We start from the raw sequence: 17,630 nt of genomic DNA on the forward strand, positions 1-17,630 counted from the left end.
TTTGCAATTATGACCTGTACAAATGTTTAAGAAAGTGTTAAAGTCCCTGTAAAGGCAATAAAAAAAAAATCTAAACGCATTATAAATGTTAAATGTATTGCTAAAACACATTACAAAGACTGAACTGTGAAGTTCCGCTGTCGCCATATCTGTTTCCGGTTTACTTGCGCGTCATCCAAAATGTCTGTTTTTACTCGATGTCTCCAGAATCTTCCGAAAATACGCGTCAGCGATGTTCATCGCATTGTTGATGCCTGGTCCCCTGCTCCGACAAGCAAGAGGGACAAGGGCTTTAAACTCTACATATCGAGTTATCTGCACAACTACAAGGGTAAGTATTTTAATCTAATGTGGTGTGCCGGCAGATAGCGGCTAAGCTAGTTCGCCACGTGTACATTTTTTATGTAAGGTTAGTATAGAAGCTTGTTTTTTCTTAGTTTTAAAGCAGACTGTTTGTTAATTTTTGTGATAATTGTAATATAAATTATATTAACTTGCTCTCCTCTCAGTTTCTAATAAAGATCAGGGCACAGGTGAAGTCACTGTCAGGGCATTGTGTTACAGGTCCACGAGGAAAACAGATAAACCTCACAGTTTGAGTGTATGGTGAAGCTAGAATTGATAAGACCGCAGTTACAGGCTTGTTACTTTAATAGCCCGATGTTCCTGGGGACTCGGCTAAGGTTATTCATGTTTAATGTAACTCAAATCAAATGAAAAGCAGTTATTGTAGGCAGGTAATTTCCCTAGCTGGTCCCCTCTGTGTAAAATGCGTTCTTATTCAAGTTTTCAACTCAGTCATTCGTTTAAGATGCAATCTTGTGTTATAAGTATTAGGCTATCATGATTATACAGTGAGCAAGCTATATAAATAAGTATTTAATATAATAAAAGTGTAGAGCAACAACCGAGGGTGTAAGGTAAAGGCTGAATATTGTAGATTTATTACAATATGTTGCATGTTTGAATTACAATACCTGTGGATATGCAGGAGCACACACTCTACAAAGGCCTGACTGGAGATTTGCCTGATCTATCCGTCCTTCAGGTGAGTAGGGATACAACAATAGCAAATTTCACTGTACAGTATGATATTATCAACCAAAATCTGTATACCAATATTTCATTATTTTCTTTTCCTCCCTTTTACAAACAAATATTCTGCTTCAAAGAAAAAAAATGAAATTGATGTTATCATAAGGGTTCTTCAATATGAACTTGTATGCCATGCATAACATACTGTGGATAGAAATTACAGGGAAAGTTACTGGTATGATAATTGTGGTTATATTATATTACTATTATATTTAGTGTATTGCTAATCAATATATTGTTACTTCCCAGGTGACAGCGGCTCACTTCAAGAGCAGGTGAAGCAAGTTGGGACAATGTTGAAGACATTTGCTCGCACTGGGCAATCGGGTACAACTTGCAAACAACACCTGTGGTTGTTGGTTTAATTCCCACTGGGGCCACCTGTACATGTAGTAGACCTAGATATAAATGTCATAGTTTAGTAGTTGAAGGACCAGGACTGACTACTTTATTCTTTTATTCTGGGAATCCCTGTAGGTGCAGATCAAACCCTAATGCTGCGGCGTCTTGGAGTTTGGCGATGTTGTGCGTAGCATGGACAACAAAATGCTATGCTGCAACATTTCAGTGCCAATGTGTCTGTTGGAGAGTTATCCCTGCCAGGGGATCTGTTACTCCCCTAGACACCCAGGAAGATTTGGCGTTGCTTGACAACAGTTTGAGGCAGGATAAAGAGCTCCAGCAACGATTTGTAAGTGTGCCGATTTCGTTTATAACGCCATAGGGTAATCTAAAAAGTAAAATTAAGATTGTACACTGCATATTCTACAGTCTGAATCCACAGCCTGTCACATTTTAAATTTATGAGAAGCTTCAGAGAAATGTAATTTGTAACATGTTTTTTTGTATTTTCAGCTTCGGTTTTTGGCAATCAAATGTGGGAGGGACCTAAAGACAACCGTGTGGCGAATGCTTCAGAGTATCTTCTCTAATCACCTTTCCATCAATACAACCTGGACTGGTGTAGGGGATAAAGCATGTTTTAGAGACTGAAGACCATTGTTCAAAGTAAGTTGGATATTTGTTTTATATTTAAGTAGATGTGTATGACCTTATGCCATTCAAATGGAATGACAGATCTTTATTTTCTACAGGAGCCATCCGGAAGAACCCGGCAACCCAGGATGCCACTGATGAGGCGATCCAGGTTAACGTTACGCGTTACCTGAAAGGAGCATCTGAACATGAAGGTGGAAAAAGGCGCCGCACAGCTGAGAGGGACCCACAGCCGACCCCTTCAACCTAGGCTGACTACTGATACCCCAGCATCACTGACAACTGGAACCCTTTCTTTATCCTGCAGTCAGTAACATCAAGACCCCTAAAAAAGCCTGCTAAAAGTGTCAGACTACACTCACCCAATCCACACTGTTCACTGTGGAAATAGCTTTTTTTTTTTTTTTCTCTCGTGACCCTGCTTTGAGGGCAGCTCCTTGGATGAATGTGGGATGGTTTGTGCATTTATACAGGCACACGAGGAATCACTGAAGATATGCCAATTTGCACTGCCTCATTCTGGAGGTCGGGGAAAACCGGTGATTCTTAGCCAAATACGCCACGCAGTCCCCAACCTCTCCAGACATTCTGATTGGCTGTGTTCTCTACAGCCAGATTTTCTGCTGTTAATTATATTTATTCCCACTTGTTGTCATGTGTAAGTTGAATGTCAAAATGTATATTATACCTGTTATCCTGCACATTCCTTGATACCAAAGATCTCAATTATTTCATATACAATTTGCTGCTTATTTCATTGCTACAGTGCTTAACTATTCTATTTTTAAATATAGCTTGTAAATCCTAGATTATACATCTAATACTTGATATTTGCACATTATCTGGTATCAAATATTCTACTTACCGTGACTTTAGTATTGCTTATTTCATTCCGTCAGTGCTTAACGATTCTGTTATAGTTTGTAAATCCTATTTCATACCTCTGATACTTGATATTGCACATTAACTAGTACCAAAAATTCTACTTTCATTCCGTCACAGTGCTTAACTGTTATTCTATTGTTAAATATAGCTTGTAAATCCTTGTGCCACAGGTCAGCATTGCAGTTATAATGGTATATTCTACTCCAGAGCTTTACTCTAAATTATTACCACTTAACCTATTGTTAGAAATGACTTGTAAATATGATGTTATACCTCAATTTATTTGGTATCCTGCACTTTATTTGGTACCAAATATCCTCATTGCTTATGTTTACTGGTAATTCTTTTTATTCCAGAGCTGACCTCTTTATATTATTAACAATTATTGTAAGTGTTACAATAGTGTTTTTTTTTAAAAAAAATTTTTTTTTACCAAAATTGAATTGGAAACCTGCATGTTCTTTAGTGTGTGTGTGTGTGTGTGTATATATATAATGTTTGTATTTTTCTGTTATTTATATTTCAGTGATCTGATATCTTGTTTCAATGACAGTTACTGTACTTTGAAATGCGGAATTAAAACGCCAAATGGAAATTTGTCTGGTTTGATCAATCATTATTCTTGATAAACTGCATGCTATAAATATATATATATATATATATATATATATATATATATATATATATATATAAGCGGCGGCAGATCGCTCGGAAAAAGCGTTTGCCTCCGACGGTCCGCCTTCAATATAACGGCGGCGGAACGGCGGATAGCCAGCGGGCCGGCCGCGGAACGAAAGCGGTAGGAAGCGCCGTCAAACGTGTTTGTGATATCGCCATTCTGCCGCTTCTACTGCCGCCGGAGCACCGCCAGCAGCCCGCCGACTTATTGCTATCTGGGATGTCATGATTTTCCAGTGCACACTCCAATCTTCCCTATGAAGACAAATCTGTGCATATGATGAAGCAAAATTGCAGTTTGTGAAACAGGAAATAAAGTTTTTGGGAAATGTTATCAGACCAAACAGTAAATCCATCTGTGACAAACGTGTACAGGCCATAAAAGATGTGCCAAAACCAATTACGAAAAAACAATTATTGTCATTTTTAGGAATGTGTGCTTATTGTCGTACATTTATTCCTAATTATGCCATTCTTGAACAGCCTTTGTGAGCCCTGATGACAGGGAAAGAGCTGAGGTCATGTGACACTTGTTTGGACAAGCGAAGCCGAAGAGGCATTTGCAACCATGAAAGTGCAAATGGCTCTGGCTCCCACTTTGGGCCTGCCAGATGTAAACAAACCGTTTGTTCAGATGGTTGATGAGGAAAATGGGTTTATGACTTCTGTTCTTTTGCAGACTCATGGAGACAGACTGCAACCTGTGGCATATTTTTCAACCAAACTTGATGCAGTTCAGCAGGTCTGCCACACTATTTGAGGTCTGTGGCAGCTGCTGAACTGGCAGTACTGGCATCCAGGGAATTTGTGGTGTATTCTGATTTAACTTTGACGGTTCCACATGCAGTTTCCATGATTTTGCAAGAGCAGAGATCATCACATTTATCTACAGCCCGATGGCTGAGGTACCACACAATTTTATTGGACATGCCAAACATAACTGTTAAAAGATGCACAACTGTGAATCCTGCCACACTTCTCACCACAGAGGAGGATGGCGAGGAACCTCACTGTTGTCTGTCAGTGCTTCAACAGGTGTGCACACCGCATCCAGATCTATTAGACACGCCATTAGACAATTGTGACAATATCCTCTTTGTGGATGGGTCGGCTTCCAAAGATCCACAAACAGGAAAGAATAAAGGTTGTTTACGCGATAACCACTGAATTTGAGGTCGTGACATCTGGCAAACTGCCATCAAATTATTCGCTCAGGCAGCTGAGCTGGTTGCTTTAACAGAAGCATGTAAACTTATGGCAGAAAATTTACACAGATTAGCGTTATGCCTTTGGGGTAACACACGATTTTGGTGCTTTATGGAAGCACAGAAAATTTTTGAAGTCAGATGGTCATCCAATATTAAATGCATCTCTTGTGTCTGAGCTTTTGAAGGCCATTCTTTTACCAGACAAGGTCGCGATTTGCAAGTGCGCAGCGCAAACTAACGATAACAGTTCAGTCTCAACAGGAAACGCACAAGCAGACGCGGCAGCAAAGGCCGAGGCAGCGATGGCGACAACAGAGACTACGTGTGCTTTGATATCTGACAATAACCTCAACATTTGTTCTTGTTTACAGAGCATGCAAACTTTTTCCACAGGCAAGGAGAAAACCCGATGGAAGGCAGCTGGCTGTAGCTCTAAGGAGAATGTGTGGATGAGCTGTGATGGCATGCTTTGTTTACCCAAACATTTCTTTCCTCATTATGGAAAGTTTATACATGGGTTAGACCATGTATCAAAAGCGGGGATGGTTGCACAGATGAAAGAATTGTGGTTTACAAGGGGTTTCACGATATTTGCTGAATATAATTGAGGCCTTCCCAACCTCGAAAAAAGACTTGACAGCAGTAGCGAAGGCTCTTTTAACCGAGATTGTTCCGAGATGGGGAATTCCAAGGAAAATCAGCTCGGACAATGGGACACACTTTGTCAATGAAGCAATAAAGCAGGTGGGTCAGTTTTTGGGAATTGACATGAGAACACACTGCAGTTATTAAGAGGGAGAATCAAACAATCAAGAAAAACTGGCTAAGTGCTGTGAGGAAACTGGGCTCACATGGGTTAAAGCACTCCCAATTGTGTTGATGTACACCAGAATGAGAAAAAGAGTCAAAACAAATTTAAGTCCATTTGAAATACTCTTTGGTAGACCACCATTCATAGGAATAGAAAGGGGTAGACAAGGGTTGCCATCAACAGATCTGTGTGAGAAAGACATGTTGAGTTATTGCAGAGAAATGTCTTCTCTGTTGTCCAATGTTTGTGTTCAGGTGAAAACCTTCCTGCATAAGATCAGGCCTGGTGATTTTGTTGTGATTCATGACCTGAGGAGAAAGAGCTGGGAGGCGAAAAGGTGGCTGGCAACATTCCAAGTGCTACTAATGACTCACACGCCAGTGAAGGTCGCAGAGAGAGCTACGTGGGGGTTCATGCCAACCATTGCAGGAAAGTTCCGGCCACATCGCAGGAGAATCAGCAACAGGAAGAGATTGTTCCGAGTGAATGTCAATAAACGGCGAGATCAAGTTTGAACACCAAGTACCACTATCAGTGGAAGAGCAAGGCCAACCACAGAGAATAACACGGCCTGTGTGCAGAGTGGACCCCATCGTGTGGTCACAAGCAGTAATCATCATGAAAAGGTACGAACTGAAAAGAATACAAGAACAATGCGAGGTTTAAAGCAGGTTGGTCTGACTGCAGGGTCAGAATCAACGTGAAGGACAGAACAGCGGACAACTGTACAGCCGTCATCAACGACAAAGAAGTCAACTTCACATGCCCATTCAGCAAGACAAATGAAACTTCACCTGCAGTAGTGTGGGTGTGTGGCAACAGGGCATTTCATCGGATGCCAAAGAAATAGTCAGGGTGTTATTATCCAGCTTTGATGAATGTGGGTACATCTGTGTATTTGACAAACAGGGCACCTGGGGTGGGAAGGGAAAAAAAAGAAATGTTGAAATTTTGCCTGGGGTTTTACCAAAGCACTATGCAGCAAATGTGGGGTGGTCATTGTTCTTAGGGGTGGGTACAACGGTAACAATTAATAAGATAAATGGGCTAGCATGGACAGTATTAGCAATAGCTAATAGCACAGAAAATGCTTTGACAATGATAAATGATGAAATGAAACAGTTAAGAGATGCGGTCATTCAAAACAGGTTGGTTCTTGATATGTTAACTGCAGAGAAAGGGGGAGTTTGCAAAATGTTGGGAATGTCTTTTTGTTTCAATATTCCAGATTACAGCGACAACATCACAAATGTAATTGAACACATGAGAAAAGCCGTACAGGAGCCAGAACATATTGAAAGTACATGGGTTACTTGGTTTATGAATCTCTGGGGAGGATGGGGGTATTGGCTGATTCAAACTGTGTTACCAATTGCGGTGATAGGACTGTTGATATTGTTATGTTTACCATGCATCATAAAGTGTGTTTCCAGCTCAGTACAGAGACTGGTTAAAGCAGGGGTGTCTGTTCAAATGGTAAAAATGACAGTATATCCAGAGGATGATGATACAAGTAGCGAGAGCTACTGTGAAATGTGTTAAAATGAGGTATGTCTTTTCTTTCTGAGAATGTTTTGATATGTAAAGAGGGTTATAAGCAGCTGTCATCCGTGTTACGAGATGGCGTACAAGGAGAGGGTTTGAAATGAGGGATTTTATTCTACTTTTATTCTTTGTATTTTTATAGCCTGCTGACATGTTAAATGTTAAATTGATGTGTTTTTCCTACTTTATCTGTACACTATTTCTTGTATATACTGAGGTGACTGAGGGTCTGATTTTATGTCAGACGTGCAGTAACGGTGTTTACTCATTTAGCCCGGCTTCAGATCAAGTCTTTACTTGCTTGCTAATACTTAGGGGACTATCCCCACAAAAAAAACAGCCTAAGCTTTTTATTTTTCCAAATGTTATTTCACAAATGTTTAAGAGAGTGATCATTCATGCGAAAATCAGAGATGAAGAGTGTAAGTGTGATTATGACTTAAAATTTGTCTTATTGTTTATTATTGTGATTGAGTAATCTGAATGATAAAAAGCGGGGAATTGTTGTAGAAATGTTGATACTCATTGAACAGTAATAGTCATTGCAGGGGAATGCCTCTGTGTCTGATGGATGCAGAGGGGGAGGATCTGCTTTTGTTGAAAAACCTTGGGATAAAAGAGTATAAAATACAGGTCAGACCGGGTCCTTCTTGCAAGAATAAATAATTTGAAAAGACTGTTTGAGTCAGAGTGTCTCTTACACAGTGATAATGGTTGGTTGAAATTTTTTTTGCCACAACACACCGAACACACATTTAATTTTTAACCCTCACTAATATCCCTCCCCAAACACAAACTCCTCCCAGCCCAAAAGAACATGCTTGTGGTTACATAAAATAATACACACACAAAATAAATAAAAATATATATATAATAAACATGAATAAACAAACTAAACTTCTCTCTCCTTATCCCTTCTAGTCCCCCAAAACCGCCAAATACCTACCCCACTTTCTGAAAAAAAAGTCTTCTAGCCCCAGCCTTCCATCTCTCATATCTGTCAAAAGCTGCCACCCACACCACCTCCACACACCACTCTGGAAATGGTGCCGCTCCGCCTGACTTCCAATCCCTTAAAATAAATGTTCTGCCAATAATCATGCTAGTCAGAACCAATTTTTGTATATTTGTCCCCCAAATTTATAACTGCCCCATCGCCCAAAATACAATTTGAGTGCCCAAAATGTCACACAAATAATTCTGAACCTTTAATAAAAAATCTTGAATCTTAATACATCCCCAAAAGACATGGGTTGTGTCTCCAAATTTTGCAATTGGCATCGGCAGTAGCTAGGTGTGTCTTTTAAGACCAAGCCTATATAATCTAGAGGGGGTCCAATAAAATCTATGTAAAATCTTAAATTGCATAAGGCGAACCCTTCCATAGATGCAGACTTGAAGTTTTTAAGAATCTTAGTCCACACTCCATCCTATACCAAGTTCAAATCTTTCCCCCATTGATAGAAGTTAAAGCTCCATCCCCCAGACTCTGAATTATCAGGGAGTAATACACTGATGCCTCATGACCTTTCCCAATAGCAGTCATCACCTCTCCCAAAGTATCTGCTGCTCTAGGGAGGTGTGTACTCCCAAATACATTACCGAGCATGTGGTGCAGCTGTAAATACCTATAAAAGTGAGATCTGGGAATCCCAAAATGATGACCAAAATTCTCAAAAGATCTCAACACTCCACTCTCATATAGATCACTCTGGCCAACAGAAAGGGGACTTGTTGATACATCATTTTGTTTTAAGCCATATGCTTGAGGTAACATTTAATTAAATGTCTGAATTAAATACTTTGGCCACTCTTGTCCAAATCTCGTGCAAATGTGAGATAACGTGGTGTGACTTAACTTCTCCGGTTAATTTGATACAAAAGCTTTGTAATGGCAAAATAGGGGCAAGGGCATGAGGTCCGAGAACCAAATCCGGGAGGGCCAATAAGGGGCCACTAAGAGGACCTGCTCCCCGTCCTCCCTGACTTTGCACAACGTCTATGCAAGAAGGCTCACTGGGGGAAACGCATACTTGCGCAGCCCCAGGGGCCAGCTGTGTGCCAAGGCATCTGTGCCGGGGGGAGCCTTGGTCAGAGAGTACCATAGTGGGCAATGGGAGGATTCTGTGGAAGTGAACAGGTCTACCTGTGCTTGGCCGAATCGACTCCAGATCAGCTGGACTGCCTGAGGGTGGAGCCTCCACTCTCCCCTGGAGGTAACCTGCCACGACAGCACGTCCGCTGTGCTGTTGAGGTTGCCCGGGATATGATCGGCTCGCAGCGACTTGAGCCGGTGCTGACCCCAAAGGAGGAGACGGCAGGCGAGTTGCGACATACGGCGAGAGCGTAGGCAGCCTTGGCGGTTGATATACGCTACCGTAGCTGTGTTGTCTGTCCGGAGAAACACATGCTTGCCCCGGATCAATGGCAATAGCCTCCTCAGGGCAAGTAGTACCACCAGCAACTTGAGGCCAGCGCAGTCGCAGGCCGGGCCAAGGCATTCAAGGCAGAAGTGGCCTGTCCGGTGACGCTGTAGGCTTTGGAGGTCAGTGACGAAGTCAACCTACAGGCCCTGGAGGGGAGCACCTGGCGACCCTGCCAGGTGATGGCGTTCTCGGGACACAGGTGGATCGCAACTGCTCTGTCCACCTGGGGGACCGCCGAGTACCCGTGGACCGCTCCGCCGGCGAGGGTAGTGAGAGCGGATGAGCGAGGGGTTCGATTATGGGCAGTTAAAGGTGCCCTCCACGAACTCGTCAGCTGATCATTCACTTCCGGGATGAAAGGGGGGGGGGGGCATGGCTGTGAGTGGCGCGCAGACCCGAGGAGCCAATCATCCAGCCGTGAAGGCTGTGGGGAGGACGGAGTGTTCCAGTCCAACCCCACGCTGACGGGATTTCGGCCATCTGGGTTTCAACCTCTGACTGGGCGTGCTGACCCGAGGGTGGCAGCCCAGTCGAGTCAGACGCGTCAGACACCGTAACACACTCCGATGCAGCAGCGAGCTCATCATCCTGCTCGGGGGGCTCAAGAGGATAGGCAGACTGGCCGTGAGGCAAGCCGCTGTCACCCCGAGCCTGGGCGGAAGTCAACGAGAGTGTCGGGGGTGGATGGTTCGTGGGGATGTACCCGGCAAAACCGAGCCCACTGGCATCCCCAAATCGCCTCCATCGCCAGCCGGGTCGACCTCAATCCTATAGGAAGGAGCGACGCGGAGGGCGGCCGCAGTGGCGTTCCTTTTTAGGAAGGAAAGCCGCGACCGCAACATTGCCATTGTAAGGTTCTCGCAGTGAGAACACGAACCATCCACAAATGCTGCCATGGTGTGATCATAGCCCAGACACACGAGGCAGCGCCTGTGACCGTCAGGAGCAGAGAGCACTCGACCGCATCCAGGAACTACACAGGGGCGGAAGGGCATTTTTATAAAGACGTGTCCTAAAAAGGACGTTCAACGCCGCTGTGTATTGCTCTTTTAGAGAATTAAACTCTTTTACAAAAATTATCTTTTAGAGTGCGCTGTCGAAGCGCCATGGGGCAAAGCTGCACTGCCGTGCAGAGAAAGCCGCTGATATGCGCCGTAGATCCAAAAGCATACGCTCTGAGAGATGAGATGAACAGTCTTGTGAATCGCAGCTCACTGCTCACACAACCGGTCAGCTCCGAAGAAAATTTCTGAATGAACAGACGCATTTCCCTCCCTTTATACCGATATTTCCGTGGGCGGGACATGCAAATTCTGTCTGCTAATTTCTCATTGGCCTTCTCTCAAGTTCATAGATGCACGAGGCTCTCAAGAGAGACCCCTAGTGTCGCTTCTTCGACACAACGTCGAAGTGAGCGACAGACGGGGAACTGAAATTAATCAATTTGTTTGTACCGCTGCTACAGGGTGTATATAAAGTAACTTAATCTAACCAATAATTGTACTCCCGAACCAATACATTTCCAAAATATTAAAAATATAATCCCATTCTACCATATCAAACGCCTTTTCAGCGTCAAGTGAGATGGCACTTTCTAACAACAATTTAGCCAATTCTATAGCATAAGGTCTAAATAATTCAGTGGCAAACCCATCTGGCCCCGGACTAGTTACCGGAGCCTTTCCTGTAGGCAGGGCCTTAATTACCTCATCAAGCTCTTCCAAAGTTCTAATGATTCCACAAATGTTCTAATATCTTCGTCAGTATACGAAGATGTGGAACTATAAAGATCAAGATTCTAAGAAAGCATTATTAATATCAATGGCCAAGGTAAAAATTTAACCACCAGCAGATTTCACTGAGGGAATGTTAGAAAAAGACTCTCTCTGCTTTATATATCCAGCAAAAAGCATCCCTGCTTTGTTCCCCAACACAAAGTATGACTCTCTTGCCCTGAATAACCAAAACTCTACTTTCCGTGACAATAGTATTATCTCTGTATTTGTATTTGGGTCAATTCTCTGAGGCCATCAGACGACATTCGATGCTTCAGCTCTGCCTCTGTGCTTTTAATATTCCCTTCCAACTCCATGAGTTCTCGTGCCATGGATTTTTGGGTAAATGAGGCATACTGTATGATCCAACCCCTAAGAATCGCCTTAAGTGCCTCCCAAGCCACACCCACAGAGGATACTGAAGGACTAGTTGGTCTCCATATAAACATTAATTTCAGTCTTTAGCATTTGTTGGAAATCAGGATTTTGCAACAGGGATACAATAAAGCGGCAACTATATGATATCTTTTTCTCCATATGTGGCAACATCTCTGTTACGTACTCGTACGTATTCGAAGTGTTGCAATATGGAAATGTGGGGTTGTTGTTGTTGTTGTTGTTGTTGTTGTGGTCAATCTTCATGAAGGACGATGACGTTTCGGTTCAACTTATCCAATCACATCTCACCACTTCATTCAAATACCCGTGATCACTTCCATGTCGACAGCTTTTTCTCACTTTGGCATACTTGTTTGACTCGCTGTCGCTGACAGTCTGTGTGTATATTGTTTTTTCAATCTATTCTCAAATGGTGTTAAGTGTTCTGTCATTTTACTGTTCGTCCCGCTCAGTTAACACGGAGCGTGTAAGGCAGGGAAGGAGGGAGCAGGTTAGTAGGTCGCGCGATATACACTTTGCACTATTTAGGATGTTTTGAATGTTAGAAACACTAGTTTAGGAGAGTGCCCATCTTGTAAGTTTTGTTATAATATAGTTAGCGTAGTTTTGGTTAGAGCTTCTTGATGCCGAAGACTTTTCTTTTCTACATTTTATGTTTGGTAGTTAGTTGAATTAACCTTTAGCTATTTTTTTCTGTTTTATTGATTTGTTTGATTTGGCATCTCTCGTGCTCGCCTTCCCACCTTGGGTTTTTGTTTGTGTTTAGTATGTTTATTTTGTTTATTGATCTCATTTATTGTTTGCATATATTGTAAATATTATTTTCTTCACTCATCTATCATGGCATTGTGGATTAATAAATCCTTTCGAGATGAGTTTTGAGATCGGTTTCTTTTTCTTGCTCTGTCCTGCCTATTGAGATACACACACACTATTTTTAAAAGTGTTATTCCCTTATTCCCTAGACAACATAAAAAGGGACGTAACATTTATGGTGGCTCGTCTGGGATCTAAACAATTGGATTTTTTCCCGGTTGTTGATAATTATAGTGTGTGTATCTTTATGCGGGATTTTGCAAGGAAACGCTTGTGTACATTACAAACGGAGATAGTGACAGTGACGTTAAAGTTGAAATTATGAGTACATTTGATTTGCAGTCGTTTATTGTTACACCAACGTTAGATACATTTAACAAATGCAGAAAGGATGATTTGTTAAAAATCGCTGACCACTATGGAATCTCTGTGGTGAGACAAGCATTAAAGGCAACAATTAAAGCTGCTATTCATCAAAAGCTGGTTGAACTTCATGTGCTTGAGTTAACAGATGTGGATAGTGTGGAGACCGGCCGGTCTGCAGTGGAGAGGTGTTCAAAAAGCCCTGTTACGTCGGAGAAGGCGCTGAGCGAGGCTTCCGAGGTGGAGGTTGGGGCCGAGACTAAGGCTGCCATGCCGCCCTTTTCTCCCTTTTCTCCGCTTTCCAGTGGGGCTAATGGTGATGTGCGACTTAAGGTCCGACTCGCCCGAATGCAGATGGAAGTGCAGGAGCGGTCAGAGAGACGTATGGCCGACATGGAGATGCGTCTCAAGATACGCAGTTTAGAGATTGAGGCTGAAACACAGGTAAAATTGAGAAATCTTGAGTTGGAGTCAAGGAAAGTTGTCTCTGACTCGGTTATGTCCAATCTTGTTGTTACCTCACATGTTGCGTACCACACAGATGTCTTTGATGTTAGTAAGCACATATCTTTGGTGCCTCACTTCAGAGAGACCGAGGTGGATACCTATTTTTCAGTGTTTGAACGTCTAGCATCCGCATTTAAATGGCCGAAAGAGGTATGGTCTCTTTTATTGCAATGTAGGTTGGTCGGAAAAGCTCAGGCGGTTATTTCAGCTTTGCTGGTAGAGGATAGCTTGCACTATGAGACGGTGAAGAATGCTATTCTCCGCTCTTATGAGCTTGTGCCCGAAGCTTATCGACAGAGATTTCGAAACCAGAAAAAAACAGCACAGCAAACGTTTGTAGAATTTGCCCGTGAGAAAGGAATTCTTTTCGATAAATGAGTGGCCGCGAATAAGACGAAAGATTTTAATTCTCTAAGGGATTTGATGCTTTTGGAGGAGTTCAAGAATTGCTTACCTGAACATGTGGTCACTTATTTAAACGAACAAAAGGTTACGAATTTGTCTCAAGCTGCAGTTTTGGCTGATGAATTTATTTTAACCCACAAGAGTGTATTCGGTTCGACTCGATTTGACAAAATGCTGTCTTTGCCTGCGCCACAAAGTTTGAGTCCCCGTGTTAAGGTTAATACATCACAGTCTAAAGAAACAAGAGAATGCTTTTATTGTCATAAAACAGGACACGTAATTGCCGATTGTTTAACTTTAAAACGAAAACAACAACCTGTACCACCAAAACCAGTTGGTTTTGTGAGAACAGTGCCCGTGCGCTCTGATCATGTGTCGAAAACGGATGAGTTCGATGAGAGATTTAAACCATTCGTGATGAAAGGTTTACTGTCAATAGATGGTAGACCTGAGGAACAAAAAGAGATCCAGATTTTACGAGATACTGGGGCGATTCAGTCATTTATTGTAGCTGAGGTCCTTCTATTGTCAGAACGGACATCTTGTGGTTCAAGTGTACTAATTCAGGGTATTGGAATGGATATTATAAAGGTTCCGCTACATCGTGTTCACTTACAGTGTGAATTGATTTCAGGATTTGTTAAGGTTGCGGTACGTTCCTCCCTTCCTGTGAAAGGGGTTACGTTTATTCTTGGCAATGATTTGGCTGGAGGAAAGGTGACACCCGTTGTAGAAGTGGTTGACAAACCTGATTGTTTTGTTAACGCTAATGATATTGCTGCTAAATTTCCGGATGTGTTTCCCGCAAATGTTGTGACGCGCACGCAAAAGCAAAGAATAGGCAACGACATTACGTTGAATGATTCATTCATGTTGCCACTTTTTGCTGAAGAGAGCTCTTCATCCTAGTTGCAGTGTTCTAAGTTTGTGAAACCCGATCGAAGGGTTGAAGTTGTGACTGATTTAGAAGTGTTGACTGTACCTATAAAACGTGAATGGATGGTAGCATCACAGCGAGATGATCCTTCTTTGACTAAGTTTTTCTCTGCTGCTGAGCATCCAAAATCTGTAAAAGATCGACAAGCTGAATATGTGATAGACGATGAGTTACTGTTACGTAAGTGTAGACCTGTCGCTGGTATGGATAATGAGTGGGATGTTACCTGTCAAATTGTGTTACCCACTGCTTACAGACAGCAAGTCTTAAGTTTGGCTCATGATCATCCGATATCAGGTCATCTAGGAATTACGAAAACATATAATCGTATATTGAAACATTTTTTTTGGCCTGGTCTGAAAAAAGATGTCATGTGTGTCAGGTTATGGGAAAACCAAATCAAAAGATCCCACCTGCTCCAGTGATTCCGATCCCTGTAATTGGAGAGCCTTTCGAGCATGTCATTTTAGATTGTGTCGGCCCTTTACCAAAGACAAAGTCAGGAAATCAGTTTTTACTAACAATTATGTGCTCTGCAACACGATATCCAGAAGCAATTCCACTGAGGAAAATTACTTCTGCTACAATTGTAAAGGCATTGATTAAATTCTTTTCCACATTTGTGTTGCCAAAAATTGTACAGACAGATCAGGGAACGAATTTTCTCTCCAGACTGTTTAGACAGGTGTTAAAAACCTTGGAAATATCGCACAGAGTTTCTAGTCCGTACCATCCCGAAAGCCAAGGGGCAATCGAACGTTTCACCAAACGTTAAAATCAATGCTGCGCAAATATTGTTCAAGCTCCGGTAAAGAGTGGGATGAGGGAGTACCGTTAGTCTTATTTGGTGTTCGCGAAACAGTTCAAGAGTCCCTTTGTTTTAGTCCTGCGGATCTAGTGTTTGGACATACCGTGCGTGGTCCACTCAAAGTTTTAAAAGAGGGAATGTTGCGTGAGGATGCAGCACCTAAGGAAAATATACTGGATTATGTTAGCCGATTCAGAGAGCGCTTGCATACTGTCTGTACGTTTGCAAAAGAACATCTAGCTGTAGCCCAGAGGAGCATGAAAAAGCATTTCGACATAAAGTCTGTTACTCGTGAGATTAAACCTGAAGACAAAGTATTGACACTTTTGCCAATTCCTGGTTCTGCTCTGTCTGCTCGATTTCTTGGTCCATACGTGGTAACTAAAAAGTTGAGTGAGACAGATTATGTTGTGCATACTCCAGATCGTAAACGGAAATTTCGGACGTCATGTAAATATGTTAAAGTTGTATCGTTCCAGAAAATCAGGAAATAGATAATCTGAATTCTTATTCTGTTGCTACGTCTGTTGCAGTTGTTTCAGCACCCACTGCCGAGGATTGCGAGGTGAAATCGCTATCTGCTGGTGAGTCGTTTGTTGATGATGGCGTTTCCCTTCGTAATGCTCAGGGGTGTGCCAGACTGTCTAATTCTGAAATATTGCAGTCATTGCCATCGTTTCTATTTGATTTATCCAAAGCCCAGAAGCAGGATGTTATAAAAGTAATTTGTGATTTCCCTATGCTGTTTGGTGATATTCCATCTCGGACGACTGTGTTACAACATGACATTCAGATCACATGTGAATTACCAATCAAACAATATGCTTATCGAGTAAATAGTACGAAACGATCAGTGATGAAAACAGAAATTGAATACTTGCTAAAAAACGATCTAGCTGAACCCAGTTTCACCCCATGGAGTTCACCGTGTCTTCTTATCTCAAAATCAGATGGTACATTTCGATTCTGTACTGACTATAGAAAAGTAAACTCTGTTACTGTTCCGGACAGTTATCCTCTACCTAGGATGGAGGACTGTATAGACAACTTGGGTTCCGCAAGATTCGTAACCAAATTAGATCTACTTAAAGGTTACTAGCAGGTCCCTCTTACACCATGCGCTGCAGAAATATCCGCTTTCGTAACTCCTGATAATTTTCTACAGTACAAGGTAATGGCGTTCGGGTTGCGAAACGCTCCGGCAACATTTCAGCGTCTTGTCAATATTGTATTATCAGGAGTACCAAATTGTAATGCTTACCTTGATGACCTGGTGTTATATTCATCCGACTGGTATGAACATTTGTCCCTCCTGAGAACAGTATTCAAACGCTTAGCAAGTGCGTCCTTAACTATAAATCTGGCAAAATGTGAGTTTGGGAAAGCCACAATTACATACCTAGGTAAGGTAGTCGGTCAGGGTCAAGTCCGGCCGGTGGGTGCAAAAGTTTCCGCTATCGTTGATTTTCCTGTGCCCACCACACGACGAGAGTTACGCCGTTTCCTAGGCATGGCTGGGTATTATAGGGATTTTTGCCGAAATTTTTCAACCGTGGTACATTCCCTTACCAATCTATTAAGTCCTGCAACTGATTTCGTACGGTCAGAATCATGCCAACATGCTTTTAATAGCGTAAAGACCCTGTTAAGTAGTGCACCTGTCCTAGCCGCTCCGGATTTCTCTCGTCCATTTAAGCTTGAAGTGGATGCGAGTGCGTTGGGTACTGGCGCCGTACTTCTTCAAGATGACATTTGTCTAGATCAGGGGTTCTCAACCTTTTGCAAGCTGGGCCCCCCCCAAAGCTGGTTCATTGCAGTTGGGGCCTCAGTGCCCCCCGCCCCGCCCCATGCTTTATTGTTGTTATTATTATTATTATTATAATTGGCAGTAGAACCAGACTTCTAATGTGAGCTTGCAGGCATTATTATTATTATTATGAGTAGTAGTAGGCCTATCATCATTACTAGGCTATTGC

General features: G+C 42.3%; 1 long non-coding RNA gene across 1 annotated transcript; it reads left to right on the forward strand.

Moving 5' to 3' along the window:
* Positions 1–1,716: 1,716 nt before the first annotated feature.
* LOC127637292 (uncharacterized) lies at positions 1,717–2,849 on the forward strand. The gene is made up of 3 exons (XR_007969704.1): positions 1,717–1,786; positions 1,951–2,103; positions 2,190–2,849. It is a non-coding gene; the product is annotated as an uncharacterized LOC127637292 (long non-coding RNA).
* The last annotated feature ends 14,781 nt before the right edge of the window (positions 2,850–17,630 follow it).

Source organism: Xyrauchen texanus, chromosome 45 (genome assembly GCF_025860055.1).
Source record: "Xyrauchen texanus isolate HMW12.3.18 chromosome 45, RBS_HiC_50CHRs, whole genome shotgun sequence".
NCBI lineage: Eukaryota > Metazoa > Chordata > Actinopteri > Cypriniformes > Catostomidae > Xyrauchen > Xyrauchen texanus.